The sequence below is a fragment of the Manis pentadactyla genome, chromosome 3 (assembly GCF_030020395.1).
Source record: "Manis pentadactyla isolate mManPen7 chromosome 3, mManPen7.hap1, whole genome shotgun sequence".
NCBI lineage: Eukaryota > Metazoa > Chordata > Mammalia > Pholidota > Manidae > Manis > Manis pentadactyla.
Window position 1 is genome coordinate 170,018,671 of NC_080021.1, and position 19,975 is coordinate 170,038,645.

A 19,975-nucleotide genomic window follows, 5' to 3' on the forward strand; every position below is an offset into this window, starting at 1 on the left:
CTAGTTGACAAAGACCACAAGCTTTATTGCAGTAAGACAACCCAGATTTATCAGTAAATAATTGAGTGAACTAAAACACAAACCTTAAGCATGTATACATGCTGTGCCTTGCAAATCTTAAGTTTCAAGCACTAGTTTTTAAATTAAGTTATGAAAATACAAATTTGACTCTTCTAGAAATCCCCAAAACACACGACTTCAACTTACCATTCATTCCACTTACAAATACACCATGCAGAATCCTTAATCTTAGGATAATTTTCTGTCAAGCCAGGACAGCTGTATCATTCTAAGGATGCAGGTACAAAAAATGTACCTAACAAGGCACAAAGATTGACTTCTGAGTTTGTCCACTGGCTATAGTGTGTAGATTATGGAAAAACTGTCTGGAATTATGTCTATTAAAGTTATTTAAATCTAGGGGGATGGAGGCAGATATCAATTCCACAGTAATTGCTTTTTACTACCCTGATTCTAAGTATTTCAGGTTAAAGAATCACAAATACTGAAGGCTATTGTGTTGGCTTTCCCACACTTACTGATAGTGAGATGGGCCATGAAAATTATGAACACCATGAAATAAACGGCACCCAAGTTAATAAAGACATTATGGGCATGTGAATACCTCCACCTCACCACAAAATAGAACAGAAATACACCTACAAAAAGTTAGAACCTAAAATGCTGTTTACAATGTTAAAACAGAAGAACTGAAGAGACAAACAAAAAGACAACAGCCTCTGGAAGTAATTTCTGATATTTATGATGTTTTAACATTTAAAATGTCCCAAGAAAAGGATTACACTACTAACATGACTTTGGTATACTGGCTCTAAGATACTAAATCCTAAACTAAAAAAAAAAAGTCTTTATTTTCACAGAACTTTAATAAAATCCAATTTATAGATTGCTGTAAATAAACATTTCCCCCCTAACTTTTGCACTCATACCTTACTACCATTTCATAGCTCATGTTTTTGAGTAATCTGGGGAAAAGTTAGTCATATATATATATATATATATATATATATATACATTAACCTGTACTATATGCCAATGTTTTGGGTAGTAATTAAAAGTTGTAATTACAGAGAAATTTTACTTTTTAAAATCTTTTTGCATATAACTACATACTGTGCATGTACCTTCAGTGAGACCCAATTAGCTGCAAAGAATTTGCATTTCAGTTAGTATGGGATAACAAGACTACAGGGAGGCACAATGCAATTCCACCAGCAGAGTAAAAAAGTGTGCTTTCTTGTTAGCTCTGTAAACATAATTCCCACAACCGACTGCTTAAAATGTTACTGATCTTTTCAATATTTGGGTTTTGAGTTGGGTTTAGGTTTTTCCCTCCATTAAAAAAAAGGCACATGTTGATGCAAATACCAGCCACAATGAATACCTGAAGAAACAAATGAGCAAAGGATTTGGCTTTGGGTGTATGTTTGTGGTTTGTTGTTTCTTTTTTGGTGTACGGTGGAGCGGGGGTGAGTATAACGTGCTTTCCCTTTTCTTCTTAATATTTACTAATAATTCTTTAAAAGCACGCAGCTTTCTTAAAATAGGCTCCATAGCTGGGGACAGGGAAACCTCACTGAGATGGTTCTATGTAAATATATATGGTTTTGTGATAAAGGCAAGCATTTAGTACACGGAGAAAGTACTCAAGGATTTCCATTTTTTCCAGCTATGTTTCCAACAATGTAAATCCTGAGTAAATATCAAATAAATGTATGATTTACCTACACAGTTTAATAAGCATCTCTAGGACTTCTGCTGGTTCAGGAAACAATACCTGTAATTCCCTGGGTTCAGTTCAGCAGCTGTTAAGAGATTCTGTAATCTGTAATGACAGTAAACTGGCCTTTGCTCTTCTTTTATTCACTATTCATTTTCAAGGCTTGGTTAAGTACAGAGCTGGGTTAAAGATCAGTGGTTTTTCATGTGACACATGCTGGTATTCATCTAATGGCTTGTCAAGACAAAACTGTCCCTGTTCTTGCCAAAATAATAAAAATGACGCTCCATATCACATGACAATCAGCACTTCCTTATGGCAAAACAAGTCAAGCTTTTGTAATTCACTTATTTTATAGAAAAAATGTTTAATAATGACTATCTGATCCTCTATGTGGAATTAGGCCATTCTCAAAGATTTTTTTAAATGTTATGTCCCCTCTCAACTTTAAAGCAACATATAAACTGGTTTCTAATCAGATCAGACCGTACTGTATGAAAATAATGAAGGTATAAATTCATACAGCATTAAAGTATGTAACTTAATATATGCAAAATATGCAGACGCAGCAGGCTGGGCCCAGGCACAGAGGTTGGGGGAACCAATTGAGGAAATGTCATTTTTCTTGAGAACAAAGTATGGTACTTACTTTGCAACATCTGTTGGGCTGTGTGAAATGTTAACAGATGTCTTAAGTGAAAAAGGAAAAAGAATTAATAAAGGAAACCTCCTCTGAACAGATAATCCACCTAAATTTCCATATTCCTGAGGAAAAAAGTTGACAGCAACCCTTTTCCCTGTGAAACCTGGCATCCCTAGTTTATTGTGCAGTTTCATTTTCTCTGTGAAGCTAAGGGTGAAGATTTTTTGACTTGCCATAAAGAAAAGAGTACAGAAAGAGTACATCTAACAATAATTTCAACTGAGTTTTCCCTTTGTGAATAATTATATTATAATCTAAGCTGCCTGTTTTCCCTTGAGTCACATATACAATTTGATGCAAGGGCAGTGAAAAGTTCACCCAAAAACACCCACACAAAAATATGAAATATTACCCTACTCTGCTTTGCATGTTTTAGGGGAAAGAAAGGAGGAGGGACTAAAGACTAGCTCTTACAATACAGTTCTAATATGAATACATCTCTACACATCTCAGGTGCTCATCTTCACAGTTAGGATTCACCTGTCATTTACACCTAAGCTCCTACACATTCCACTAGCTCCTAATTTCCTTCTACTACCAGCCTTGTAAGGGGTTAAAACACATTTCAATAGTCAGGTGTTCTACAGCAATAAAGTCTGATAATCATGAGGAAAACTTTTAGAGTATACTAGTTGGGTCCTCATACTTTAATGTTAAGAAAACTAGATTTTTCTTTCTTAATTCACAGTTCTTTTTCATGTTTCAATTTATTAGACGATCTAGCCAAACCTGAATGTAGCAGCCTTTAATCCAGATTTAAAAGATGGTCATGTATGTCAGTTACTGAATCTAACCTTGTTCCTGCTTGTGTGTGAATAAACTCACATAGGCATCTGTATTTCTTCTATAAATCTTCCTTTTGGGAGACACCTATTCCACTGCTTATGCTCTTACAACTTGGGACATAAACTTGGGTTAACAGTTCATGGATTAACTAGTTCCAAGTGCAGTGAAAGACCTCTACAGATCCTAATGAAGGAAGAAAAATAATGTTTGATCATCTCTGGTTGCCAGTCTCAATCTCTCTTCTCTGTGACAGTCTGCTTTAAAAATGTATGTGTTACTTTGTGTTTACAATTACACCTTCTCCAGATGGCTCAGGCAGCCTAGGCTGGGCATTTCAACATATAGAAACCTCATCCAGAATAGTCTGAAGATTTCAGGGGACAAGATCATAGTCCAAGGTGTAGACAAGACATACAGGCATGCCTTCAGTTTTGGCTTAGTTTGTTTGGGTTTTTTTGCCGAAGCACTGTGAATACTGAATACTCTGGTGTTTACTCACAGGAATACCACATCAGAGCACATGACAAAATATAGTAATAATAATGGCTATACTAAAAAAAATTTGATCACCTACACTAAGGGAGAAAAGCTTATGCACTAAAAACAACGTATGTGGCCCACAGACCAAGAAAGAGGAAACAGGCCTCCTAAAATAAGATCTGAACAAGACACAGGCTTAAATCACTGCAAACAGTGGCATGAACATCCCCCACAAGTGTATACTACCTAACTGCTTCATCTCTCTGTAGCAGAAGGGAGAAAGCACTCTGGTTGACACTTGTCTCTGTACCAACTGAAACAATCAGTATGATATGGCATCTGCTGACAGCCTAATCAGAGGCTCAGTTTCAGGGAAACCCATCAAGGATATTTCCAAATGCCAAAGTCCCTTGATACATGAAGAAAATTTAAGAAATAAAAAGATTTGGGTAGGGTGTGGCAGATTAGTTTATAAAATGTTAAGGAAATGATGAATCCTTAGAATCAAGACATCTGCAGATGCAAAATCATCAGAGGTTGGCATGAATCTCAAGCCTCCAAAAGATAAAACAGTTACCTACTCTGTTTTGGTTTAAAAACAGAAAGTGACTGTACTCATCTTCTCTCAGCTCAAGTGACAATCGTTTCTTTTTGCCATAATGTAAAGTCAGTGTTTCATTAGAAAATCTTCTAGAGGAAAAAAAACAGTGATAAGTCTCCTTAAAAGAGTATGAAAAAAAAACAGGCTGGGAATATTCAGTACGTAATTAACTTTTGTATGACCACAAAAAGTTGTGAAGATTATAAAGATAGTATTAATTTCTTTATTTGCTTCCTTCTAAAGTCTGCAGACTGAGAAGCTTGCAGCCTGGTGAAGACATCATAAAAATAGTTTAAATCCCTAGCAGGAAGGTAGACTGAGATTCACAGACACCCAGAAAATCCAACCCTGCTTTTGGAGTCACAGAAAAAAGCAACTCTATTGATGGCACCACCTTATATGCAATTCACAAACCTAAAAAACAAACTTAAAAAGTGAAATACCAGTATATTTCAAGTTCCAAAATTTTTGGAAAAATCAGAGACTATTTTCTGGAAAATAGGGAAGATGTTCAAACAGAGTAAATTTGAATGAACTTGGAGATGGTTTCCAAAATTAAGAAACCCAGAAGATGCCAGAAACTCACTCATAATATCAAGTTCAGAACAGGAAGAATTAAGAGGTCGCTTAGGTCTGAATAGTGATGACCTTTGCTGGGGAGTGGTGGCTCTGAGAGAAGCTAGGAAGGCTTCTGAAGTCTAGGTAATGTTCTGTATCTACATTTACTTGGTGGTTTGGAGTATAATCACTTTGTAAAAATTCATCAAGCTGTATATAACTTAGGATTTTGTGCACTTTTCTGTATGCATATTATACTTCAGTTCTAAAAGTTTACTGCTACTGTTAACAGTACTAATAAAAATAATAACAACAGTAAATCAGAACTACGTGAAAGATTAGAAAAGGGCAGGAAAAGAAAAAATAATGAGGGACAGGAGAGAAAACGGAAGGGACAGAATTTTACCACAATGAAAAAACATTCAAATAACTGCCACTAATGTACTGCTTGCAACAATTTCATCAGAGGTAAGAAGTGCTAGGTATCAAGTTAAGTATCTGGGTTTAACAGAATGAGGATGAATGTGAAAGATGGTGAAAGAGTGGGAGAAAGAGTAATTAGGTGACAGATGCCTTAACTAGGCAATGCAAGAGTGTGAAGTGTACTCAGGCTGCTAAAATGGAAAACATCATACCTCAACTTGAGAAGTACCAGCCCCATAAATGGGGTCCTGAAACATGCTTGCCAGTCTTGCTCATTGAGCCTGTCCTCTGATTTGTAATTATGGCTATTTGGGGGTGCGTAATTTGGGATGGACATAGAGTGTGCCTGCTAAGAGCCTGGAGAGGAAATTACACATATCCTACAGACAGTATTAGAGACACAGAGTACATCAAGACAGATTATTTTTTAATTGCAAATATAGCATACTCTTCTGACTACCTAACCATTTTTTAAGCTTTATGGTGTCTCAGACAGCAGCCAACCATTAAGTAAACAAACCCTGGCAAGAACAGAAGCAACAAAGTGGGAACAACTGAATAATCTGCTAATTGATAAGGGATATACTTTTACCTGGACTAGCTCAGATTCTCAGTCCCTTTTCTTCATTTTAAACTTTTTGGCTGCAATTAGGGAATACTGATCAAAGCCCTACTTGCCACAAAGCCCTACTTGCCAAGTACAAGAAGGGGTGGAGAACATTAAAGTTAAGATCCAGTCTTTGCTCACAAGAAGTTTACAATCTAGTACCGGAGATAAGCCATGCACAAAAACAACCTTAATAAAACAGAATGTGGTAAGAGAGGAAGCAGTAGAATCCTATACAGCTCAAAAAGGAGATACTTCCAGTCAGTACAGTAAGTGAAAATTTCTAAGCTAAGTCAGAATTTGTGCTAAGGAACCAATAATAATCCTAAAGAGGTCACCCAATTTGCTGAGAATATAAGGTAGGATCTTTGCAGAGCAAAGAGGAATGAAAGAGATGCACTAGTCAATAGGAACTATTATAACTGGAAGCATCCTAAACTCCACTATAAAGAATTGCTATTTATCCTGTTATCCACCAGAAGTCAAAACTTCTGGCAAGCTTCTCAGTGGCAGCAAGGTCTGATCATTACTGTACTCTGTGGTTTATCTGGCAACAGCATGACAGAGAGACTGAAGTGTGAAAAGGCAGAAGCAAAGACACTCACTAGGAAGCTATTGAAGTAATCTGGATAAAACAATGATGGGCAATCAGGAAGGGGAAGAAGAGCAAGACATAAAATGGAGATAAAACCTAGGGGACAATGACTGGTAAGATGTGGGTAACAAATGAGAAGAGTCAAAGAGGACACGAAAGCACTAGTACTCTGAGAATGGGAAAATGGTAGCACTATCAACAGAAACAGGATGAACTAGTTTTTGGGAATATACAGGGAGCTCAGTCTGGGGGAACAGCAGATTGTGCTGGTGACTAGGTAAGTAGAAATGTTCAGAAAACAGATTGACATTGGAGTTGACAGATCGGGGAGTTACCTACAGATAGGTGACACAAGAGGTAAAAGGTGGCGGCCAAAGTTAGCATCTTGAGGGATTCCCGGGGTTACCGAGGAGGAAAACAGAAGGAGCAGTGGTAACAGGAGCATAATATTTGTCCAATGTTCTGAATGACAAGTTACGGGTTCACGGTGGCAAGATAGTTAGAGTCTTAAATGTTCTAAAAACAATACTATTTTTTAGTAAAACCAAGTTTGAGGGTAGGTAGTAGTAAATATAGTAGTAGCAAAATAAAATGCATGGAAACAATAAATACCAAAATCAGAATAATGCCTGAGGATGGGGGTGAGGATTGGGTAGAGGGAATGGCAGTGTGCAGCATAATTGCAATGGTAACCTGGGACTTCAGATGTATTTGTATATGATCAGCTCTTAAGCTTGGGTAAATGAGTGTATGCCATACCATTCCTCATATATATTTATTTGTGGTTGCAACAGTTTATAATTATATACTGTCATCTTAAGAGAGTGGACCAGTACAGAAGTTACAGAATCCAGATTATGAAGGAGTTAAGTAAGCAAATTATTAACAAGGTAGCAGAAAATACAAAATACTTTTTTGAAAACAAAGCAAGCAAGTGAAGTAAAATAAGCGTAGTTCAAAGTTTGCAAAGCCTGAGAAAAGTTGTGTGAGTGTGTTGATGGTTTGTTTCTCACTTCAGGGAAAAAAAAAAAGTCTATTATAGGCAAAAGGGAACAAAGCCAGCAAAGAATAGGATATTGAAGAGCTAAACCAGAGGGAAAATGATATAAAAGGGTCCTAGGAGAGAATGTGATCAACAGAACAAATGAAAAGGGTGCCCCTGAAGGGAGAAGAAAAAATATTTCTTAGAAACCAAAGGTAAGAGATATAAAAAAAATTCTGTGGTTCAAAAATATAGAGTGAGTACTTATGTCAGAATGCCAACTTCCTACCAGCTCTGCCACTGAACTGTACACTTGTTGAAAGGGGCAGAGTTTAATCTATATTTGGTAATCTGGGGGCTAAAAGAGTGCTTAACACATAGTAAATGCTCAATAAATGATAGCTACACAAAAGAAATCATCTCGGAGAAGATGAGGTCACTTGCTAAGAGAGACAAAGACCACATGAAATCAAGGACTAACAGAGAATAGAAAGGGTTTGGTCCAATTAGAGAGGATAAATGAAACTTGAAACTCTGGATCAATGAGAAATTAATAAAAGAAATAACAAACAGCAGAAAGTCCTCAGCCTTGGTTCCCAAAACATCATGAGAAATTACAAACAACAGAATAGGCTCAAGAAAGTGTACATCCTAATAGGCAACAGTATACTGTTAATCATTGCTTTGTAAGGCATTCCTATAGTACATGGTTTTCATACGCAAAGTAAAACACTAAGAATTAATTTTTGGATGGAATTACATTACCTTTATTTAGATGTTCCCCAATTTAAGTATTTACTATATAGTGTTTTAAAATGTCTATGAACTTATTCTTGGCTAATGAAATTCCCCAAAGCAAAATATCAAATAGCTTTATGCAGTAGGAGATGTGGAAGAATGTCATCTCCTTAAACAAACATAAGATGAAACCGAGAGGAGCTCAGTTCCACTCCTTACAGCTTGATTCATCTCCAGAACTGCAATTGTGGTCCAAAATCACACCAACTCTCTGCACAATAAGTGAGAGCTGCATTAGCAGAACTGGGCACTCTCAGTTCAAAATGCCTCCAGAGAACAGGGAATTGATGAGTTCCATCACCTGGCCAACATCAGCAACTGCCTATGAGTCACCTCAGGGACTTGGACAAAGGCTTTCACCCATTGTGCTAGCAGCCGCTACAGCTTGCCTTCCTAACAGAGTCCTTTCTGTGAGGACCACTGTCTAAGTGACCTGTCATAGAGCTTTATAAAGCAGCATTAATACTGTAGGCCAAATGAGATGGATCTTTGAGCTTCGTGGTCACCTGATGTCAACAGTACATTATAAAACCAATACTAAATACTTTATAAACAGGTCTCCCTACAGTGTATTAGAAAAACAGTGCATATTTCATATTCCATAGTTAGGTTGCCACATATCCATCAGACTAATAAATTATTTATTAGGAGCTCAAAAGTGCAAGAAGAGTCAATAAACTAACTTCTGAATGCTTACAAACTACTGTTTCACTGGAAATTATGCCTGAATGTGAAAAGTTGAAAGAATGCACTCACTGAATGGGGCATGGAAATAGCCCAGCTCTCTCCGGTGTGCTGTCAGACGGAAGCACTGGCCTTACATGCAAGGAGGGACAAAAGTTTCTGTGCCCTGTAAAGAGTCTTGGTCATGGAGTTGACAAAAAAAAAAGCACCACCCAACCCCATGCTCATTTCCTTTCTCTTCTATATAGTTTTCTCTGTCTGGTCTTACCAACTTTGCAGACGGCTCAGGGAAATAAAAATTGGTGGAAACATCATGAACACATCCTCAATCGGGCCAGATGACAACCACCATAATAGTTTTCACTGAACATCTCAAAAAAAACTATATAATAGCTTGAGCATACAAGCTTTCTGCTACATGCACAGCATGGAATTGAGCATTTAGCAATCTCAAATTAAGAGTAGCATTTCCTTTTTTTCTATCTTCATTTCAAGCTCCCAAAACTATAGATACAGCATGAGACAGATCCTAGTGCCCAGTTCAGTATCATTAGGATCTCTTTCTTGGTTCCACCCCTCTGAAAAAGGACCTTCTGTTCAAGAATGTATTCCAGCCCTTCGTGAAGGAATTCTTCAGCTGGGAGATATTTCCCAAACTATCAGAGGCGTGGGCCTTTGTGTAGTATTGTGGGTGCCATGGTTTCACATGCTGGCCACATTAATACTGGAAAGCAAGCATCTGTAACCCACAGCCAAGTGTGCTCCAGCCCCAAACACCCGTGAGGCCAGGCCAATGCAAACCGCTCCTCCCATCCCACATCTGAACCACACTGGTTTTCTCCGGGAGCCAGGGGCTGAGATACAGTTCTGAAAATGAAGGTTTTGAGTTCTCTCCATTCACATGACGGGTATACAGTGTTGAGAAGAATACTGCCAGAGGGATTGGCTCTTTCTTTTCTCTCCCATTCTACACCAAGTGAATAAACCGTAAAGAAGTTTATAGTGTCTAATGCTGTTCCCAAATCTCCCAGAGGAAAACCCTAAACAGATATATATGTAGATTTTTGCATATGGTTTTCATTTTTCTTTCTAGAGTCCTAAAGTTTTACCCCTATAAACCTGGAGCTTTTAACATTGAAAACATTTTATGCGAGTAGAAAACAGAAGTGGAAATAAAGGAGAAACAAGGGAAAAACCTGATTTCACATCACTTTCTCAAAGAGATCTCCCCAAATCTTAGAAATAATGAGGAGTTGATGCAAAAATATAACACAAGACTCTTCTTTTATTACTTTTGCTACTACAGCCACTAACGGCTAAGATGATTATTCATATTAATGAGTTTGGTATGTAGACAAATTACAAAAGGCACAGTCTCTGACCTCAAGTACTTATCTCTGTCTTTTGGGATTTACTCCTCTTGCTAGATTTACTTTTATTCTTCATACCCTTGCCCAGAGGAAGTGATCATCACTCAGGCCTTGGAGCATTTCCATGGGTGGGGTTTAAATACAGCAAGAAGAAGAGACAGAACTTTTGCCCTTGGACAGAGACAATGTTGGCCCCAAAGCTCAGGATGTCTAGTTTGTGAAAAAGAGAAATATAAACTCCCCGTGAAATGTGTACACCAGCCTCACTGAGCTTTATCAGAAAAGGCTTATGAAGTGTGAAAGCAGGTAGCATTCCAGTGCTTTATCACAACAAGCACACACGCACAAACTGCATCCCTGAACACAGTGAGCTAATATCCACCCCCTACATTCAGTTATTGGTTTTGTGTGTGTGCTGACAGCCTATGTAGGTGAGCCACCCATGGAATCAGGTTTGCCCAGTGCTAAAGTCTGCAATCAGATAACCTGGTTATGAATACCTGCAGAACCTTTTAACAATCATATGACCTTGACAAGTTACTTAGCCTAAGTGCCAAAATTCCTCATCTATAAAAAGGAAATAATACTAGTTCACCAAATTGCTGTGAAGATTAAGTATTTTGATTAGTACTGAAGATTGAGCTGAGTGCCTAGCGCATAAGCATTCAATAAATAGTTGCTGCGTGTGTGTGTGTGTAAAGAGAGACTTCAAACTAGAGGCACATAAGCAAAGTTTGGCCCTCAGGCCAAGTTTGTTTGGTTTGGCTTCCTACATGAATGTATATGAGTGTATATGTGTGTTTAATTACTGGGCAACATGTAAAAAAAAAATCAAGAAATTGTAAATTGAACTATGGACTTCCTGCTTCTGGAGATGGGTGGAAAGAAGCAAAGGGTGGAGTGTCAAGGAACTAAAGACTTGTCAATAGAAACCTGTGTCCCTTCATGACAATATTCCGCTGCAGTGGTGCAGAAGCTACTCTACTTAGTCTGTACTCTCAGGTGGGCACAGTCTGAGAGAGTCCCCTTTGTATTAAACTATTTTATTATTCATATATAATATTCCACCTTGTATTACACCCACCTGTTTCCCTCAATTCCATCACTTGGCTGGCCACTATAGCCCTGGGAGCTGTGACCTCTGGCTCTCAGCCATTGAAGACCTCACTCTGTCATTCCTCATATACTACACTGGCATATGTATATGGAGAATTCATTCATACGTAAATGAAAAGTCATGTTTAAATAAAATATCAAGTACCAAAACTGTTTTCTATTATGTCTACTTCTGATAAAAGTAACACTGAAATGCATTATGCTCCCTTGTGCATTTTCCTAAACCTTATATTTTAGTAATATATATATATATATATATATATATATATATATATATATATAAATATATATATATATATATATATATATATATAAAATCAGTGAGTAAACCCATTACATATCACTGTATCTAGGGCCTCTGCTATAATTAGACACAGACTTTGTGACAGCTATTTCAGTAATAATGGTTGCAAACATATTGTTTTTAATCAGCAGACAACTTAAAAAAAAATTCTTCTTGAACATACAGGACAAGAAGCCTTAGCCTTCACAGCCTGAGACTCATCTGCAGAATTGTAAAGCTGTGCAAAAAAAGGCTTAGAAGAATGATTTATTCCTACTGCTTCACTATAAAAACAAGGAAACTGAGGCAAAGTCGAAGTATGAGCTAGTGGCAGTGTCTGGGCCATTTTTTGAGGCCTGGGTTTACCAAATTGCTTTGATATCAGAGTTCAAGGCATTGGCCTGAAGGGTTAAGAATCTAGCAGTACCCAAGAGTCATTCATTCTCCTGACTTTTGGGAACTGACTATTAAGGAATTTTCAAGACAGCTGACGTCACACTGTAACTTGAAATTGGACATGGTGGGACTATTTATACCAAAACAAACAGCAAATTATACAAATCAGAGATCCACTACCCCATGAACCAGTTGTTAAACATTTACAAGCACATCACCAACTGAGATTCTGGCATTTGGCTGTTGGGGATCTTCATATGGTACATATGATCATGCATGTGTCTTTGTACTTCTAAAGATGTGAGGACTTTGGTAAAGACTATGAAAAAAAGTTAAGAGTTACAGAACAAAAATCATCAGTGCATTAATTTGGAGTGTTTAATATATACAAGGCTGTGTGATAAATGTTATAAAACATACAACTACAGTAAGATCTCAGCATCCAGAGCTGTTATGGAATTACTCATTCTGGAAAGACAAAGAGTCCAGGGGATGGTACTTTGTATTTTATTGAGCACCTGTTATGTGCCAGGTAGTGTGGAAAGAGTAAAATATGTTTTAAAGTGTTCTTCACGGGTCCTATGAGATAGGTATTATTATCCTCAATTTACCAATAAGGAAACTGAACCCTAACAGTTCAGTAACTTGGTCCAAGTCTAATAGTAAGTGGGAATTCAATATCAAGTTGGTCTGATTTCAAAATATGTGCTCATTCTGATATCCTGGATTGCCTCTCAAGTTTCACCATTTTAGATAAGAATTTTCCTTAAAGGTGTTGCATATTCACCCTATGTTTTTAAAAAGGACATCCCTTTCTTTACAATTAAAATTTTCATACTGAACATCAAGTTAATATGTAGTGATACCTTTAGGGCTTCTAAGGGCTTGGGGTCTGATTGCCAATCTCTGGGAATGCTCTATGTTTAAATTTAAAAGTCTATCATTTTACCCTTTTATAGTAGTTGTAATTGCTTCTTGTATCTCTGATTAATCTTCCTTCTTCCCACTTACAGAATTTGCTGTTTTATTTTACTATGAACCTTTCCAAAGGAATACTAAGCAATTGTTAAAAAGAATGAAGTAAAGCAGTAACTATAGATAAACAACATCTCCAAATAAAGCATGAGTAAGAGACAGATACAGAACAATATAGAGTATAGCAAATATAGTGTACTACCATATATGTCAAAAAAGAAAAGAAAAAACCTGGTGTGGGGGGATAAATGGTGCTGCGATTGGGCTTAGCAATTTCTGGAAATATCCTTAAGAATCTGGAAACAGAAATTACTTCTAAGTAGGGATGGGAAGTCTGTTTTCTCTGTATATGCTTCTGTACTCTTTTCTCACTTTTTACAGTATTTATGTATCAGTGATTAACAACACAAAAAAGGCTTTTAGGGTTTTCAGGTTGTAAGCAAAATGTGGGGAGAAACTACCTTAGAAATTCAACATCTAAGCTTAGAAATGCTTTGTGCATCTCTTTAGGATACTCAAGAACTGTGTTTCCTGGTTCTCAACTGTGCTCACATTCATAAGATGTTAGATCCTCTAATTTCACCTGGCTTACAGTGTAGTTGGAGAGATTTTATATATATATATATATATATATATATATATATATATATACACACACACACACACACACACACACACACACACACACACACACATATATGAATATATGAGTTAAATAAAAGATAAAATTAACTGCTCTCTCTTGCTAAAGTAGAAGTGCCACCAATCAGTACTTGTGTTATTAGCTACAATGCTTCCAGGAGCAAAAGTAATTTGGTCAAAACAGGGATATGAGCTGAATTTCTTGGGCTAAGGAGAATATCAAAGGACAAAGAGCACATTCCAAATGGGTGGAGAGGCTTGAATAAAAATAAGTAAGTTTAAGAATGCATTGTTCCTTAAGTAGATGAAGAGATGAGATTTAAAAAAGACAATACAAATTGCAGAGGCCTTGAAATTTTAGACTTTTTAAAAAGTTTTTACTGAAAACTTTTACTCTGTTTCTAAACAGAGAAATTAAATAACAGAAGTTGTATTTCATCTAAGAACTCTGCAAGATACATCAGGGAAGAGAGATCTGAGGCAGATCATTCAGTTAGGAGATTTGTGTTGTATTCAAACAATCCCCTAGAATGTAAGTTCAAAGAACAAGGAAGTCTGTCAGTTTTCTATCTGTCTATACCACAGGCATCTAAACACATGACACTGTGGAAAACACTAACAAAGAATAGACAGTCCATCAAAGAACATGTGGACCAAAAGCAGGTGATACTAAGGAACAAAGAATTTATAGAGTGATTTTGTCTTTTTAAAAGTTCTAAAAGAACTGATAATTAAATGAACCTTAGTTTTCAGGGAAAAGAAGAAGTCAATGATAATTTGAAGATCTTCATTCAGGAAAAATAGTAGAGGAAAGACCTCCTAAAACTAACACTACATTGTATGCATTAGACATAACTTGATTATTTTACACATATGTGTACCACAGTTAAAATATTTCTACCTAAAAAATATTCTTTGGAGTTATTAAATGTCTAAACACTGAAATTACGCTCTATCCCTGATTCTCTACCATTTATTCCTGACTGGCATCTCATCCAATAGTAAATGGCTTTATTCATCTCTCGGCTGATCATATCATTTCCCTTATACTACCTACACCTTACACTATAGAAATGTTATACACAGGCCATACATTTGACAAGGTGTCATCTATCCATGAAAGATTGGAATGGGCATCCCTCCAAATGCCTGACATACCCAATCAGCAAATATAAGTTATCTTTTACACAAACTCAAGATTCTGCCAGATTTCTACAACTGAATATCCTTCTTGCTTAGAACTCAGTTTCTCTGAATTGGACCATAACAGTCTCTCCAAAACTGGTGGCTTAGTGTTTCAAACTTTTGCTAAGGAAGAGTTAAACCCTCAACCCACCAAGGCTTGAAAGCAAATTCATGTCTATTCCACTTCTGTATTATTACCAAGTTTAGCTGCCGTGTATTCATGAATGTTTAAGAAAATTGGTTGAATGTATGAATACATGATAAATAAAAGATTACAGTAACTTTCCAGAGTTTCTGTGCTAGGGAGAGAAACGCAGGTCATGATTCCATTGAGGAGCTATGGGCAGGCATTGTTAATTGCACATAGCAATCTTTTTTCTCTTAACACACCTCAGTCTCTCAAAACATTCATCATCATTCAGTCAAAATTCACCAACAAGATGGAACGAATTTGTCATTCCTAAACCATGCCTTGTTAAAGTGCCAATTTGGTATCATTTAAAAAGTTTTTCAGGTAAGCGCAAAAGAAAAAATTCAAAACATGAATAGGTCAAAATTAAATCTAGAACTCTGAACTTATTATAAAATACTCTTTCCCTCTGCATTTAAACTTGTTAAAGATAACTAGTAATACTGTAAGCACTGGAGTACTGGGTCAAAGAATATAAAATATAAAATAAAGAACTGAATCTTTCTCCATGATCTCTCCACCAAACAAGTGCTAAATGCCTTCAAGGAAAACATCTACGAGATCAGCAATGAGATCTCTCAGAAAAGTCCATCTCTGATCCGTTGCAAGAAATCTCCCTATCTCTCAGTTTCTCTACCACTATAGATATATTTTTCTCAAAATAAAAGTAATTAATATCAAGTATTATAGTCATTTACCCAAGAAAGCACACAAGTTTTTTTTCTAGAAATATTAATTGAATCAAGATGAACTCCCAAGAAATGTGGGATTCACATATAAATCAAGTATAAAAATCAAATGAATGATCCTACCTGACTTGATTGTTTACAGTTCATGATGCGTGATTGAAACCGAAAGTTTCTGTGATATGACTGCCCTTGCACTGTTCACCATGTAAGAACTTATTCACTACGTAAGAACTTGTTTGTTATGCTTCAGAAGATTGGAGACTGTTGAGAATTAGGCTTGGGGTTGATTAATGATTGTGCATTGAGTCCCCTATACAGAATTTTATTGTTGTTAACAACCATTTGATCAATAAATATGAGAGACGCCCTCTCAAAAAAAATAAAAATAAAAAATAAGATAGCAATGAAGATGACAAAAAAAAAAAGATGAACTCCCAAGCACAATACTATATATTTTTAATGAGTTCATTTTTAAATTATTTTCAGTATAATAAGATCGCCAGAAGATCCATTTTAATGTACTGTGACATAAATTCCTTTCTAAAGATAAAACTAACTGCTGTGTGGGATTTCTAAGAATGTTTTGAAAAATTGATCTTTTAAGAAATAAGAGATCTCTTCAACAGATGGTGCTGGCAAAACTGGACAGCTACATGTAGGAGAATGAAACTGGACCACTGTCTAACCCCATATACAAAAGTAAACTCAAAATGGATCAAAGACCTTAATGTAAGTCATGAAACCATTAAACTCTTGGAAGAAAACATAGGCAAAAACCTCTTAGACATAAACATGAGTGACCTCTTCTTGAACATATCTCCCCGGGCAAGGAAAACAACAGCAAAAATGAGTAAGTGGGACTACATTAAGCTGAAAAGCTTCTGTACAGCAAAAGACACCATCAATAGAACAAAAAGGATCCCTACAGTATGGGAGAATATATTTGGAAAATGACACATCCGATAAAGGCTTGATGTCCAGAATATATAAAGAGCTCACACGCCTCAACAAACAAAAAACAAATAACCCAATTAAAAAATGGGCAGAGGAACTGAACAGACAGTTCTCCAAAAAAGAAATACAGATGGCCAACAGACACATGAAAAGATGCTCCACATCACTAATTATCAGAGAAATGCAAATTAAAACTACAATGAGGTATCATCTCACACCAGTAACGATGGCTGCCATCCAAAAGACAAACAACAACAAATGTTGGTGAGGCTGTGGAGAAAGGGGAACCCTCCTACACTGCTGGTGGGAATGTAAGTTAGTTCAACCATTGTGGAAAGCAGTATGGAGGTACATCAAAATGCTCAAAACAGACTTACCATTTGACCCAGGAATTGCACTCCTAGGAGTTTACCCTAAGAATCAAGCAATCAAGTATGAGAAAGATCAGTGCACCCCTATGTCTATCGCAGCACTATTTACAATAAACAAGAATTGGAAGCAACCTAAATGTCCATCGATAGATGAATGGATAAAGAAGATGTGGTACATATACACAATGGAATACTACTCAGCCATAAGAAAAGGGCAAATCCAATCATTTGCAGCAACATGGATGGAGCTGGAGGGTATTATGCTCAGTGAAACAAGCCAAGCGGAGAAAGAGAAATACCAAATGATTTCACTTATCTGTGGAATATAAGAACAAAGGAAAAACTGAAGGAACAAAACAGCAGCAGAATCACAGAACCCAAGAATGGACTAACAGTTACCAAAGGGAAAGGGACTGGGGAGGATGGGTGGGTAGGGAGGGATAAGGGGGGGAGAAGTAGGGGGGTATTAAGATTAACATGCATGGGGGGGTAGGAGAAAAGGGAGGGCTGTACAACACAGAGAAGGCATGTAGTGATTCTACAACATTTTGCTATGCTGATGGACAGTGACTGTAAAGGGGTTTATAGGGGAGACCTGGTATAGGGGAGAGCCTAGTAAACATAATATTCATCATGTAAGTGTAGATTAGTGATATCAAAAACAAAACAAAAAATAAAAAAATAAAAAAGGGCAGTTCCTGTGTGGTAACCTCCAATTAGTTCTACACAAGAGTATAAAGGGCATATAAAAGTGTAGGCAAAGGGTCTGTTTGTGTTTATACAGAGGATCAAAGCCCAATTGGGCTACCCCGAAAATGAACTAAGATACGACATGAAAGAGAACTTCCAACATCAGCACTCTCTGGAAGACTCATGCCAGAAGATGATCATCAAAAAACCCCAACAAAGATCCACGCACTGCTACAGCTGTAGATACACTCATTCCACCAGCTCCTGGACTTGCCATGGGAATGAAGGAGATATCTAAGCTGGCCTGTGCATACAGTAAAACAACAAATTTGACTGGATCTATACTGTTGGAACTCAACCAAGAATTAGGAGAAGTGCAAATTGTAGCGCTCCAAAATCTTACAACTACAGACTATTTACTGTTAAAAGAACAGAAGGGATGTGAACAGTCCCCAGGAATGGGTTGTTTTAATTTGTCTGATTTCTCTCAGACTGTTCAAGTTCAGTTGGACAATATCCACCATATCATAGATAAGTTTTCACAAATGCCTAAGGTGCCTAACTGGTTTTCTTGGTTTCACTGGAGATGGCTGGTAATTACAGATGTGCTTTGGTTATGTAACTATACTCCTATTATGTTAATGTGTGTGTGCAATTTAAGTAGTAGCTTAAAACCTATACATGCTGAAGTTACTCTACAAGAAGATATGTCAAAGAAATAATCAATCTTCCCAAGTTTTCTTCCGCCTGCTACTTCTATAGCTTTTCTTCTTCCTTCCTAATTACAACCCTTAAATAGAATTCGTGCCTCATATCAAATTTACCGAGTATCATAATTCTTCCAAGTGGTAAAGATACCTCAAGACAAATGCTGGGCATAGAAGCCACAGGGCATAAATATGCAAAGAAGTAAAAAGCTAACTTTTTCAAACAATAAGGCTTCTCTCTCACTTACCAACTTCACATTTCCCTGTATGGCCCCGGAAGATGACTGGTTAGCCAGAGACGGGTAAGATTCCTCAAGGGAGGAACAACCTAAGACAGGCACAGTCGCAGGGGGGCCATCAGGTGAGAAATTGGGGATCAACAGAGGTGAGGCTTAGAACCTCACCCCCCCGTTCTGAGAGAAATCTTTTGCATCCGTGGATGTTTTATTGCCCTTGTCTAGCTTGGATTAACACATAGTCTACAGGCACACACTTGATCATCTACATTTGCTCTCTTACAACACTAAACTATGTTTTCTACCTTTATCTTGTATCTACCTACCACTTCAGCATTTTATTAAAAATAATAATAATAAAGAGAGAAATGTGGTATCCACATATAAATCAAGTATAAAAACCAAATGAGTATTCATATTTGAACTGTTTATAGTTCATAATGCATGAGCAAAACCGAAAGTTTCTGTGATGACTGCCCTTGTACTGTTCACTATGTAACTTATTCATTATGTAAGAATTTGTTCTTCATGTAAGAACTTGTTTGTTATGCCTCAGAAGATTGGAGACTGACGAAAATTAGGCTTGGGGTGGATTAATGATTGTGCATTGAGCATTGACTCCCCTATACAGAATTTTATTGTCGTTAACAACCATTTGATCAATAAATATGAGAGATGCCCTCACAAAAAAAAAAAAAAAAAAGGGACAGACTTCCAATGGTAAAATAAATAAGTAACCGGGATGTAATGTATAGCATAAGGAATATAGTCAAGATATTGTAACAGCTTGGTAGGGCGATAGCTGGAACCTAGAATTATGTATATAAATGTTTTATCACTGTGTTGTACACTTGAAACTAATGTAATGTAATACTGTGCGTCAACTACCCTTCAATAAAAAATAATTATCTAAAAAAAAGAAAAGGGAAACTTGGACACAGACAAATACATAATGAAATAGCCAGATGATTTGGAAGAAGTTGGAGTGATGCTGTTACAAATGCAGACAAAATTAAGGAATGCCAAGGATAGAGGCAAATAAAGATCTCTAGAGGCAGAACCCTACAACACTTTGACTTCCGGTTTGTAGCCTTCAGACTATGAGAGAAAAAATTTCTGTTGTTTAAAAAAAAAAAAAGAAATAAGAGATCAAGTAACAAGCTTCACCTTGTCACATTTTGTGGCAAAAAAAAAAAGCTAAATGGTGAGGAAT

The 19,975-nt window shown here is 36.8% G+C and overlaps 1 protein-coding gene across 14 annotated transcripts in view; it reads right to left on the reverse strand.

Moving 5' to 3' along the window:
- The window catches only part of BNC2 (basonuclin zinc finger protein 2), a 442,599-nt gene that overhangs the window by 313,623 nt on the left and 109,001 nt on the right, over positions 1-19,975 (reverse strand). The window contains exon 1 of one of the 14 annotated variants that reach the window (XM_057498711.1): positions 4,292-6,213. The exons of the other annotated variants lie outside the window; for them this stretch is intronic. The gene's annotated coding sequence lies outside the window, so the exon portion shown is untranslated. Of the gene's footprint in view, positions 1-4,291; positions 6,214-19,975 lie in introns of those variants that run through there. 14 annotated transcript variants of the gene reach the window in all.